This window comes from Pinus tabuliformis, chromosome 2_2, assembly GCF_031772625.1.
Source record: "Pinus tabuliformis cultivar Carrire ecotype Pingquan chromosome 2_2, CPIR1, whole genome shotgun sequence".
NCBI lineage: Eukaryota > Viridiplantae > Streptophyta > Pinopsida > Pinales > Pinaceae > Pinus > Pinus tabuliformis.
The window spans coordinates 984,948,265-984,963,309 of NC_142300.1; positions in this window are offsets into that span (position 1 = coordinate 984,948,265).

A 15,045-nucleotide genomic window follows, 5' to 3' on the forward strand; every position below is an offset into this window, starting at 1 on the left:
ATAACAAAATCATCAAGAAAAGGTCTGAGTACATCATTCATTACTCTCATGAAAGTAGCAGGAGAATTAGTTAAGCCAAAAGGAATAACTAGCCACTCATACAATCCCTGCTTTGTTTTGAAAGCAGTCTTCCATGCATCTTGCTCTGCAACTCTGACCTGATGATAGCCACTATGCAAGTCTAACTTGGAAAAATAAACAACTTCTTTTAACTGATCTAATAGATCATCTATGTGAGGAAGGGGATAACGATTTTTTATCGTTATCTTATTCAGTGCTCAGTAATCAATGCACATTCTCCACAAGCCATCTTTCTTTTTCACCAAAACGATTGGAGACCCACATGGTGATGTGCTAGGTCTGATGAACCCCTTCTCGAGTAGCTCCTATACTTGATTCTTGATTTATGCATTCTCTAAAGCAGACAACTTGTACATTCCGATGTTAGGCAATGGAGCATCTTGCTGCAAATTAATATCATGCACTATTTCCTTTTTGGGTGGCAGACCTTTAGGTTCTTGAAACAATACATCATATTCTGAAACAACTTTTTCTAAATCAGCTTGCTGTTTAGCATCACAACCCTCAAATACATTGGTTTTATCAGGTTTCTTTTCCTTTACAACCATCAGTAAAAATTGTTTGCATGAATTTACAATTCGTTTCATCTGCCCTGAGTTTATGAGAGTATAATTATTCTTGAGCTTATGAGCTCTTACAATATATTCGATTCCATCTTTAATGAGTAGATACTTGTTCTCAGCTCTATAGAAAATAACTTTTCTATCATACAAGTAAAGACTTCCTAAAACAATTCCACATATATCCAAAGGAACTATATCTAACTCAAGCTCATCTACAAATGCCGACCCAAAAGAAAACTTAAGTTTACATTGTCTAGTCACTTGTAGTTTTGTTTTATCACTTAGCCAACCTAATGGATATGGTTTCTTGTGAGGTGTGGTTAGTAATCCCAACTTCTTTACAATTGCTTCAGAAATTAAATTTACTTGTGAGCCACTATCAAACAAAGTATCAATCTTTTTATTATTGTATATAATTCGAATATGAAAAAGCTCACGTATTTTTCTCTCATTTTCTTCATTATCAGTAGATTGTGCAGAATTACTAGTAGATGCTTCAAAAATTCTACCTTTTATCCCTGTGGTTGCGATTGTTGCTTCATCTCTTGAGTCTGACCCCAAATCCTTTTGAATAGCTACAACAGTCTTCTTCTTCTTGCCCTCGAACTTCTCAGGTTTCAACTCCGGGTGCAGAATCTAGCAGTGTTCATCATCATGCCCATCCTTCTTACAGTGAGTGCATGAGGACTTGCTCTTCTGTACAGTGTTTGTCTTCCTCTCTGTCCATTTCTGTTTTCTTTTCTCCTTATTTTTGCTTGTAGTGGGTTGGGATGATCCCCCAACTTCTGGGTTCCCATTCTTACCTCTAGCTTTTAGATGCGTACCCTGAACGGATACCTCATCTATGATAGTGGGATTAAACATGAGGATAGTATGCCTCATGCAGCTGTGTAGACCACCTATGTACTTCAACAGAGTCTCAGGTGAGTCTAAAGAAATTCCTAGAATCAAAAATCTTTTCCTAAATTCTTGAGTGTAACCTTGTACACTTTTCCCTTTTAGTTGTCGAAGAGTTTGCCAGCTCATCATGGCTCGCTGCATGTACGCTAGTGGATAGAATTGCTTTTTAATTGTAGAAACAAATTCACTCCAGACATAAAGAATCTTACCATGTTTCTTCATGTCAGCTTGTGTCATGCCTTCCCACCATACCAAGGCAGTGCCTCCAAGGCGTAGGCTAGCCAGCTGAATCTTACTCTTGTTTGAATCAATGCTCTGCACTCTGCAAGAAACATCAATCTGTCTGATCCACTTATCCAACTTCTCTGCATTCAACTCTCCATCATATAATGGTAAATCAAATTTAACATCTAATTTAATCAAAGATGTCTTCTTTTTATGTTCAAGGCTATTAGGAGGCGTGAGGAATTTTTCTTCTTTCCCTTTGCCTTTAGAGTGGTCATGGAGGAGAGATTCTTCTACTCCTTTGTCTTGTTTGGAGCTTGATGCATCTTCATCTCTATGTTTCTTATAGTCCCTATACATTTCCTCCACCATGGATTTCAGGGTCATAAAACTATCCATGAACTGGGGGTTTGATTCCAAGGGATTTTCTTCTGACATTTTCCTTTTAGAATAGACTCTTCCAATTTCTGGGTTAGTTTCAACCAATTCTCCTTCTCCTAATTTAAGCTTTGATCTAGTTAGCATTCAACAACAAAATCCAGCACGCGCTTGTCTAACCTTAGCAAACCTAAGCTTTGATACCACTTGATCTGGAATTTATCCAGAATAAAGAATGAAAGGTATTACAGGCTCATGTGCATGGATGTGTCTATGTTACTTATGCAACAGATCGATAAGATTTCTAGAATACATAGACATTGAGGCAATCAGAGAAAACATAACAGTCAAACATGTAAACAAAACAAGTATAATAAGGAGTTCACTCAACGCTCTTGGGTTGTGTCTCCTGGTCCAGCCTTTCAGTGGTGGCCTCTCTATTATGTTTTCAAGCAGAGTTTTTACAACAGTGAGCTCGATTCAAGTCTCACTAATAGAATGAAGTCAATAGGAATGGAGTGCACAAACTATCCTTACTGAAACTCGACCTCTGAGGGTCACAATAATACGACAGGCCTATACCGAGGAGCTTGCTTGAACCTCTCAAGCCTTCAATGGAGTACACAGACTCTTTGACTCTCTCTGGCTCTGTCTGGCTCGATGCTGCCTTCAGGTCAGCTCGACTTCTACTCTCTGTTCTATGCTATTAGCTTTCTGCGTCTCTTCACTGTCTGCCTCTTTGTTCTGCTTCTGTCAGTTCATGGCTTTAAAGCCAGTCTCCTCTTTGACTGCTCGTTTTCGCTTCCTGACCTTCTGGTTTCCTTTCCTCAGTCCATTCGAATTCCTCTACTCTGCGTCATCATCACTGGGTAACACCTCGCAGGGAGGTGGCCACCTATTTGCTAACGAACTGGGTGTCAAATTCTCTGAATCATACTCAAATGGCCATTAAATCTGTTTGCTTCAATATCACTTGCGAACACGAATCATTTGCCAACTCATCATCCACGTCGGACGTCAAATCCCTATCATCTTGCTTTTTGACCTGTCAAACCCGGTCAGTCATCAGGACATATCTCCACCGTTGATTTGGGCCCCCCAAATCCTATGGTTGTCCTTCATATCGGGCAGACAAGTCGCACGACGTTTACCCGTCTGATGCGGGCAGTTTTCTCTCTCTTCTGCCGGACGCGTGTCACTCGATGTGTGGCATCGGGCGAGACTTAGTCAAAACTGCTTACCGCCTCGAAGCCTTCCGATATCCTATCGGTTTGGGGAATCTATGCTACATAACCGAAACAATTACTTTTCTGAGTTTTATAGCGTTTTCGGGTCCGAGCATTTCGGGGCTTTCCTTCACTGGGGGGGACACCCTGTGATACGCGATTAGCGCTAATCGCATATCAAAATCCACCTCCATTTCTTGATCTGGCCTCCGGTTTTGCCAGTTTTGTGCCATTGCACTTTACCATGGGTCAAAGGTATGCGCGCTCAACCGAGGCTCCTCGTTGCTCCGCTCTGGCCACAACTGCAATCGTTATGAGGATTCCTTCTGATAGCTTCGATCTTTTCTAGGACTTGAATCTTTTAGCATAATTTGAAACAGTCATGAAAACTTAGAGAGATTTAGGATCCAATTCAGATCAACAACAAGGAGGATTGAGGAAGGATCTCATAGTGGATGGCTTAAGAGCATAAAATTTGTTGAGAAGATACAACATACCCATTTATAGATACATGGGACACTATAGAAGTCACAGGAGAAATACAAGGCCATTCATGATCAACATAGAACAAAACACAAAAGTCATTCAGAGTGGGAGACAGAGTATGGTCACAATTGAACAAGGAGAGGCTACAGGGTCGTGGAAATAAAATCAAGGCTCTACGTTATGGTCCTTTTGAGATGCTAAAAAATGTTGGACAGAACACCTATAAACTCAGTCTACCCCCATACATGGGCATTTACTTAGTGTTGAATAGAAAATTTGAAACTCTACAAGCCTTCCATGCTAGACTATAAGAAGAATAGATCCTACCTTCTGTAGACGAATTGGCACCAAATGCTTAAGAAAAGTTGATATATGATACAATTTTTCTAAAGAGGTATATAACTACAAGACAATGCAACATGACCTTTAATTGATTGGGTTGAAAGGACAACTTCCAAGTAAGGTTAAATGGTACTCTACGGAGAACGTAGAGGGAAATTTTCCTTATCTCATTTAGTAAAAGATGTTGGGGACCAAAATCCTCCCAAAATGAAGAGGCATGATCAAGATTGGATTATTATATTATTTTTAATCCATCTTTATGCTTTTAGAATGGAAAAATTGGAGGAATCAACTCATAGGACCATTTTTATCGACTTGTTTAGCGACCTTTTGGAAGTAGTTTGAGGCATTAAACGACATTTTTTTGGTGTAAAACTTTGTCGCTTTAGTATCACTATCCTAGACATGAATATCTTTTCAATGACATAAAAAATAATTCAAATGAAGTCCATATGCAAAAGTTATGCCACCCAAAAGTTGACCTTCCTATTTTAACCACCATAATTTGAGAGGATGCCATCTTAATCCCCATTATTCATGGAAATGGACTAGTCACATGATCATGATGAAGAAGATTATAGAAGAGTCTATACTATAACTCTAGTTGAGATTTGAAGGAGTCAAACTTAAACACCAGTAGGTTTTCACGTTGTGTTATAGCAGAGCCAGTAGGAGGAAAAGGGGCTCCATTCTATTCAAGTGCATTTTGTTCAATAGATGGTAGAGTGGGTAAGAGTGGGTAGAGAGAGAACAAATAGAGAAGGTTTGTGTACTACAGTAGCACATGGGCCATAGGTCTCACTCATTTATACTTGATTCCATTTCCATTCAGAGAAAGAGAGAGTAGAGCAACCTCACCTTACTGTTGGGTTTTCTCCCAAAAGAGTTACCAATATCATATCTTCTGTAGTATGGCTGAAAGTGATTGTATTGTTGTATGTTCTATATTTCCCGCATTTTATATATTACATGCATGAAAAAAGTAACTTAATAAATAAATCTGGAAGTCTGAGGAAAATAACCCTCATACTATAGATTTCGAATTTTAAGTATAATTTTACCAAATATTTTGTTAATAACTACCTAGTGGAATATCCACAACAATTTACAGATCATATTGGTATCATAGCAGGTTTCTTTGGGCATATTGTGGGGAATCACATGGGATCAGATAAGTTAAGATAACATAAAACCCCAACCATGTCCAATGAAAATATTAATAACCCTTAAGATCCCACATAGGAGAGGTTTGTGTATTGGAAGTACGAGTCACAAATATAAACCATAATGTGAGCCTAATCATGGCAGCCTTAACTAATAAGCTCAGTTTATTTAGAGAATATGGAGGTTCTAGTGTAGAGTTCATATCAAAGGGGAGATTGGGGAATCGAGAAGAGCCAAAGAGGGAGCCTAAGAAAGAACTTGAAAAGGAGTAACTCAGTTTGAGTGTTGTGAACCATTCAAAGTCCCTATTCAAGATGGAAGTGAAGGTTGACATCAAGCCATACTAAGGTGAGATTGATGCTTTGAATTCAAATCACTAGGAGTAGCAATTTGAGGTTTATTTTAGTGTTCTCCACATAGAGGAAGAATATAAAATTTCATTTGCACATCTAAAATTAAATGGCCATGCCTTGACATGTGCATTTACTTAGTTGTGTATGTAAATTTGAAACTCTATAAGCCTTTTATGCTGGATTAGAAGAGGAACAAGTCTTACCTTTTGTAGAGGGTTTGGCACCAGATGCTCAAGCAGATTTGATAGAGGATACAATTTTTCAGAAGAGGTTTAGAACTACAAGATAGGCACCATGATATTTGGTAGATGGGTTCAAAGGACAACTTCCAAGCAAGGCTAAATGGTACTCCAAGGAGAAGGTAGAGGGAAAATTTCCCTACCTCATTTAGTAAAAACTTTTGAGGATCAAAAGCCTCCCAAAATGAGGAGTATTACCCATATTGGATCATTATATTATCTGTCATCCATCTCAATCTTTCACACTTGTTGGTTCAAAATGCGTTGGCAAAAAATTTCTCTTATGTGATTTTTACCGAAAGGCTTTGCTTAAGACCATTTTTACTGGCTAGTTTCGTGAATTAGGGTCTAAAACATTTTGGAAGCAGTTTGAGGCAGTGAACGACCTTTTTTAGGGGTTAAACTTTGTTTCTTTAGTAACATTATTCTACGCATAGATATCTTTCCAAGGGCACAAGAAACACCTTGAATGAAGTCCTTATGTAAAAGTTACGCCACACGAAAGTTGACCTTCATATTTTGACCACCATGGTTTGAGAGGATGCCATGTCAGCGCCCTTATTCATGGAACAGGGGCTAGCCACATGATCATGATGAAGAAAACTCTAAACGAGTCAATATTGTAACTCTAGTTAAGATATCAAGGAGTCAAACTCAACCATCGATAGGTTTTCATGTTGTGTTATATCGGGTCATTAGGAGGAAAAGGGGTTCCATTTTATTCGATTGCAATTTGTTCCATAGATGGGAAAAATATCTAAGAGTGGATAGAGAGAGAGAACAAATAGAGAGTGTTTGTGTATTGTAGCAGCCCGTGGGCCACAAATCCACTCCTTTATACTTGCATCTATTTCCATTTAGAGAAAGAGAGAGCAACACAAGCACACCTTCCAACTGGGTTTTCTCTTGTAAGGGTTTCCCATATCATATATTGTGTTATATGGTTGTGAGTGATTGTATTTTGTATGTTCTCTATTTACCACATTTCATATTGCGTGCATGAAAACAACAACTTAATAAATCCAGAAGTCTAAGGAAAATAACGCTTGTAGTATAGATTTTGGATTTTAACTATAATTTTATCAGATATGTTGTGATAATTTGTTCAGTGGAATATCCATGGTAGTTCATATATTACCCTTGGTTGTAGTTTGTCCCTTTTCATCATGTAAGCATTCCCTTTAATAAAGTTTCCCAGTAATTCCAACCATCTATTGGAAATACTGAGAGGGGGGCGAATCAACATTTCACTTACAATTAGTTAATTCTAAATTTTTTAGAACATGAACAATAAAATAGTAATCTACAACACATCACAAGAGCAATAAACAACAAATTTTTAGGTGGAAACCCTTTTGGGAGAAAAACCACTGAACACTTTTCTAATATTTTGTGAGTACAAAAAGTATGCTTCAACTTAAATTAAAAGGGAAACCCCAACTCCTTAATACTCTAGAAAATAATTCAAGTTTATCAGGTAGCTCTAACTCCTCAAAGGATGCTCTTGCACCCTAGTTTTACCAACTCCAACTAGAAGGATGCTCTAACAACCTGGTTTTATCAGCTACAACTGATAGGATGCTTCAATACCCTGCAAGCTCCAACTTGCCTTAGCACCACCATGCCACCCTGAAGTATTTTCAGACTACAACCGAAGGAGACTTTGCTATCTTGCCTTGCACCACCCAACCACCCTTAATATATATAAAAATAAGAAACATTTTGTGGGCCCTTGTACTAAGGACAATGACCCACTTACAAGAATATTCACCAAAACCCTTTTATGTTAATGTGTACTTCAGATTTACAATGAAAACTATACTTCTTCAACAACTTCAAAGCTTCTTCTAAATGATGTAACAATAATAACCTTCATTTAGTACAACTTCTATGATTACAAAATTCCTTTAATCACATAGCCGACTTCATATCCACTAATGCAAGATGTCCTACAATTGTACCCGGAGATTTCTATTGATGCAAGATGCCTTCAGATCTAATGATGTCGAGAATATACCATAGGATGCATTTTGCAACACTAGTCACTGCCCTTATCTTTTGTTAAACCAGTTTATAACTCTAGTTGCAATATCAAACTTCACCTTTACTGCTGCATAACTTGCAATTATGTCTCAGAACTATGAACAATAATGCACCTTCTGCAAAACCCTAGACAACCCTTAAGGCTGAGAAAAACTCCACAAATAAATGATGCAGTGATGTGTTAAAGATATTTTTATCAAAGATCATGTCAAAAATAGTTTTAAGGATAATATAGTTTTTAATACAAGTTTTGAATTTGCCTTGAATACAGTCAAGTTACTTCTTTGGTTAGGGCAATGATGTGCCTTTAAAAATAGTAAAAAACACCAACGAAATAGCAACAAGAATGCTCCAATGAAAGATTAATTTGCTAGTAAGTTCAACTTCAAATGATGCCATGAAAATAGATTTCAGAATTGTCCTTACCTTAGTTCACACAACTGGTACAAAATGGGTCAAATAAGCCTTACCAAAATGTTGAGTTGCCTCTATGATTAAACTAAATCTCCACCTTGAATTTTCTCAAGAAGCGATGAGAGTATTCCTCAGAAGAACTCGCACTTATGCTTTGACAATCCTAGTTTTCTTGTGTTGGAATACTACAAGTGAACATTCCACAAGATTCATTGTTAAGTGTCATATTGGATTAGATTTAATATGCTTTGTTCCAGACCTTAAATAGGTCTCAACTAGTACAAAAGCGACCACAACAAAACTCAGACATGATAGAAAACGAGGAGGCCAAATAGAGATTAAAATAACCTCAATCCTTAAGATGATAAAAGTAGCCCATAACCATTATTTGACCTCCATCGAAGTTATTTAAAATCAGATATTCGACCCACTTCAGATCTCAAGACTACACCAGGCCCAGTTAAAATAAATCACTTTAATATTTGATCGATCTTCAAGGATTTTCCCATAAATTTCTTCAAGGATCTATCACTATTTGGCTCAAGCTTGCCCTATTACAGAGGGTCGAATACCCATTGAAGAAAAACCTAGCGAACCCCTTTATCAAAAGACAAATAGATATTAGGCCATAAACCCCTTTAGAAATTTGACCTCCCAAATCAAACCTTCAAGACTACACTTGGTCGCAGATGATCATAGAGACAACTTGCTTTCAGATCAACATTTAATCCATGCCTTTGTGAAGAAAATGAGTGCATTTTTTATAGAAGAGAAAGGATGACTTTCTTATGAACCCGACTGAAGAAAATTTAGGGAAGCCAACTTGATCATAATTTGAATTTCAAATTTGGATTCGAAATGAAATATTTTTAGGAGGCCGACTTGATCCCAAAATTAATTAATTTCATGCCCTTGACCATGACTTCTCTAGCAAGTGAAATTTTACCTCAAAATATTTAATTAAATTCTTCAATAAAATTCCTTCTTGGCCTCATGATTTGAGCAATATTCTAGCCAATGATGAGTTGCCACATCATCTCATTTTGGGGACTTTGACCACAAGAAGGGGGCTTCAATCTTTGATCGAGCATATCTCCCCAACCGAGATGAACCACGAGGCATGTCATATACCATTGGAATTGGCACAATAAGGAGAATCAAATGATGTTGGTCTTGAACCCAAGAAACTTGATTTTCCTTGTCATTTTGATCAACGAAAGCGAGGCTTCTTTTGGCACTGCTTGGGTTGACATCAATGACAACCAATTTTCAACACCATCAAGGTGAATCGTTTCACCTTCTTGAGCCCCTTGGGATTTTGTCTTGATGCTAATTGTTGATTGCAATTGTAGAATTTAATTCTGAAGTTTGGACAATGAGTTAATATTATGGATCTCTCTGTATCTCTCTCTTATATATGTGTATGTGTGTTTCACCTTCTTGAGCCCCTTGTGATTTTGTCTTTAAGCTAATTGTTGATTACAATTTAATTCCAAAGTTTGGACAAGGGGTTAATATTATGGAGATAGAGAGAGATGCACAATATTAACCCCTTGTCCAAACTTTGGAATCTTTTCTCTCTCTCTCTCTCTCTCTCTCTCTCTCTCTCTCTCTATATATATATATATATATATATATAGATATAATCTCCAAGTGATAGCTTAAATATTTTGACCATTTCTACTAAGTTGTAATGTTTAGGGAGTTTGTGGGACCCATTCCCATCAAGTCTTATGGGGTTACTAACTACTATTGTAGTCAATGGATAATATTACTTTCCAATTAAAAAATTAGAGAAGTGAGAAAAAAAATAATGGGAAGTTCTCAAGATACTAGCTTACTCAGTCTAAATGCTTAATTTGTGGGAGGGTATATATATATAAACTCCTTTCGAAAAAAAATAAAAATGGAATTTGTTTATATATAGAGAAAATTACATTCCTTATATGTATACTCACATTCCAAAAAAAGGTTTCATGATGGAAATGCCATAAATGGCTCACATAGAATCTCTCTCCATCATATTCTTCAATCTAATCCAAGATACCATGATAATACACAGAATTCTCTTAAATGACATGAATGATTGTTTGTCCAACAATGGAGCTAATAAAAGGACTATGAAAATATTCATAAGTGTGGTCAACCATAAACCATTAAATGTCCCAATTTCTTACTCCAAGAAGCAACCCAACTTTCAAGAGGGTATTTGCATTCTTGTCCATTTCTCTAAAAACATGAACAAAAGAAGCATTGTTAAAAGTAGAGAAAGCTAATTCGATCCCACCAAGTATTGGCCTCTAGATATAATTATCCAAATTATAGGTTCCTTCATCCAATTGACAACAAATAGACATAATGATTATTAATACGAAGAATGTTATTTTTTCTTTGTGAGTTTTCACACTCCTAAAGATGATCCTTGATAAGGATCAAAATTATTGAGGATATGAAAAGAAAAATGCATTCTTTGCATTAATTCAATTCTTTGTTGTGTAATTATGTACAATTATATTACAACTCTCCATAAAAGGGATACATTGGAAGAAACACATTCATTCGAAAATATCTACTTAAAAATTGTGCACCATACAACAAACCTAAAGCTCACAAAGAATTGTTGTGACTCAAGGGTGATTCCACGATTAGTTGAAGATTAAACACCATTTAAACCATGACAACGGTGTTAGGCTAAGTGAAGTCTTTATGCCCTTGGTTCATATTTTAGAAAACTTGTTAAGGAATATTCTCAATGGCAATTAAGGTTGGTTGCTATGTGTGGGAGATAATAATTATTAATGATCTATTTCTTGGGGGCTAAGATCTAGAAGACTTTAATGCTAAGAGAGGAGGGAAAACTGACAAATATACAAAGGAACCAATCACAAGAACATTGATGCAAATACTTGAATATAATACATAATAGAAATATGAAAAATAGAGAGAGTTGTAGAATAAATATTCCATTCACAGTAACCGTTACATGCAATGAGGCTAATTTTGGGACCTTTCATTCCTTCATTTTATTCCTATTTCTTTCTTACAAGGTCTCTTATTTACAAAGTAAAATTTGATTTGGCTTAACTATATTAATTATATATCTATCAACTTCCCCTTTCCATTAACCCCCCCTATGATCTGGATCAATTAATATGACGAATGATGATGTTTCTTTGTGAGTTTTCACAGTCCCAAAGATTATCCTAGAGAATGACCAAAATTGTCAAGCATATGTGAAGAAAAATGGTCTCAAACATTAATTCAATTATTTACTATGTAGTCATGTACAATTACATAACAACTCTGCGCGAAAGGGAAACATTGGAAGAAACATGTTCCTTTGAAAAGATCCACATAAAAATCATGCATTGTGCAATAAACCTAGAGTTTTAAAGAATCGTCATGATTCAAGAGCGATGCCTTGATTTTCCAAGATCAAATACCATTTAAATTGTGATGATGGTGCCATGCTAAGTGAAGTTTCAATGCCCTCGGTTCACATTCTAAAAAACTTGTGAAGGAATATTCTCAATGGTAATTAAGGTTGATTGCTATGTGTGGATGGTGATGACTATTAACATGACAAATGATGTTGTTTCTCTGTGATTTTTCACTCTTAAAGATGATCCTTGAGAAGGATCGAAACTATTGAGGATGTGAAAAGAAACAATCTCTGCGTTAATTCAACAAATACGAAGTTTGCAAAGATTGAATATTATGAGCACCTTTTTGTTGCAAGAGTGATTAACAACTTAATTCCATTCACTCCACTAGATAATTTGATCCCCTTCCCAATCCAACTTTGAATTTTAGAACATGATCATCAAATAAACAGAGTACACCACCAACTCCATTGGATTGAGGATATCCTTGCCTTGCACCATCAAAGAAAGCCCATGCACCACTAACACACACACAAACACATGATGAAATATTGACAAACAAGCTAAGATTAAGTTACGTACTTATCTTCAAACTACATAACCAAATTTTATTTTTTGAACCACTCTCTCTCTCTTTCACTCACACACACACACGATGAAATATTGACAAACAAACTAAGATTCATTTATGTACTTAGCTTAAAACTATATAACTAAATTTAAATATTGTAACCTTTCTTTATTCATATGATATTTTGTAATATTAATGAAAGCTTAGAAAACTTTAAAATACCAAATCCAAAAGGCTATATGACAAACAATAAATTTATAACCACATAGAGAATTTAAACTTATCTTCTTCTTCATAGACTTTAAATGTGACCTCAATGCTATATAAATCACCGCCTTTATGGCCTATATATCATGACCTCAATCATCATAAGTCATCACCTTTATAGTCCATAAATCATGATATCCATGACCTATATATTGTAATCTCGATGATACGTAAATCACAACCTTTACAACTTATAAATTACAACGTTTCAAATTTGTAGATTGCAATACTCATGACTTATAAATTGTGGCATTTTATAACTTAAAGACCGTGTCCATAACCTATAGGTTATATATCGCGATCAAACAATCTTTTCTTTCATCATGGTTGTAATTAAGTTTATCACAATCAATTAATTTTAAGCTCATTGCCAAGGCATATACCAAATTGGTATATTAGATCCCCTTGTTTGCGGGATAAGATATTAATATATGATATCCCCTTGTTTGTGAGACAAGGGACCCATCTTTGTGTCAAATTGGTATATGGGATCAACTTGTCTATGGGAGAGGAAACCCACCTACACACAATTATTTGACTACTAAAGTTTATGGAGGCATACATACTCTACACCTTCTAGATTCAAACCTATAGCCTCTTATGATAAACATATACTCTTAACCATTAAATCCCTGTTAAACATAAATGGTTTGGAATTTTTGGCCAAAATTGATCATTCACAAGGAGGCCTCTTATATGGAAGGGATTTGCTACAAGCTTAGTAAATTAAAATTGTTGGTGCATTGATGGGTCAAAGAGAAAAATAAATGTTTTCTTAATGAACTAAATGATATTGATAGGGAACTTGGGGACTACACAGATCCTAATTAGTCAGATCACTTCTCTGAACAAACAAAGAAACAAATATTAGAGCTGAAAGGCCGTAAAAGGTTGATTCTCAAACATCAAGGGGAAGAATGGTGACTCAAAAGTCGTGTCATTTGGATCTGGGTCGGTGATAAAAATACCAAATTATTTCATAATTATGCTTCTCAACGAAGGCATGATAACATGATTTGGGACTTGAAGGATGCAGAGGAATGAAATATACATAAATTACACGAACTGCACGAGTCGACCATGAAACATTTTGAGGATTTATTCATGGCTTGTAAGGGGACTAACTTTGATAATTAACTACATATTATTAAATCATATCCTAACATGTTTTATGCTGATGACAATTAAAAATTGGGCGGTTGATCACTTATGATGAATTGAAATTAGTTCTTAAATCCTTCGCCAAGGACAAAAGTCTCAACTCGAATGGTTGGCTAGTTGAAATGTTCATACATTTTATGGAACTTTTATAAATTGCTGAAGAAATGAGGATGCACTGTAAGATTTTTGGTGCCCTCAATGCTACTTTCATTACTTTGATTCATAAAGTTTCTTATCCCAAATATTTTGCAGATTTTAGGCCTATCTCCCAATGAAATATCATTTATAAAATGATATCGAAATTCATTGCATCTCATATCAAAGAAGGTCTGTCAAGACATATATCTCTTGAACAATTTGGGTTCTTGAAGAATAGACAAATTCAAGATGTTGTTACCATCACCCAAAAAGGTATTTGCACAATTAAGTGATAGAAGAAAGAGGCTTTGCTGTTGAAACTATACTTGCATAAGGCATTAGATTGTGTTGATTGGGGCATCCTGTGGTTGATCTTACACAAAATTGGATTATTGGTGGAGGTGATTGACTGGATAATGGCCTGTATTTGTTTAGCTAATTTTGCCATTATTATCAACAGGGTTCCGACAAAATTCTTTTGGGAAACCAGGGGATTACAACAAGGTTGTTCTTTATCCCCTTTATTATTTATTCTGGTCATCGATGGGTCGAGTTGGTTGATTTCTAAGGCTAAACGATTGGGTCATTTTTCTGGACTCTAGATCACTAGGAACATGTCTATCTCTCATCTCATTTTCAGAGACGATGTTCTTATTTTTGGTAAGGCATCATGTATTGAATGGACCTATTTATGCTAGAATATCGATTCTTTCGGCCTTGCCTCTGTTTTTTTTATGAATTGTGAGAAATCTATTCTCATTGATGCTTCACAAGAGTGTGTAGATGTTCAGGTGATTGTTGCTACCTTTAATGTTGACGTGGTCCCTTTGGACTATGGTTTCAAATATATTGGTTTCATTTTGAAACCAAACAACTATTGTATTCAAGATTGGTGTTGGTTAATTGACAAGTTCGAGCGTAGGTTGCACATCTGGTTGTCCATTGGAGGTAGATTGATTATGGTTCAACATGTTCTTCAAATCATTTCGGTTTATTGGATGCACCTATACATATTGCCACTCTCCATTATCAAGGGGACCAATTCTATAATTTCAAATTTTATATGGAATGGCTCATATGACACAAAAAAAAATACATCTTTCCAACCTGG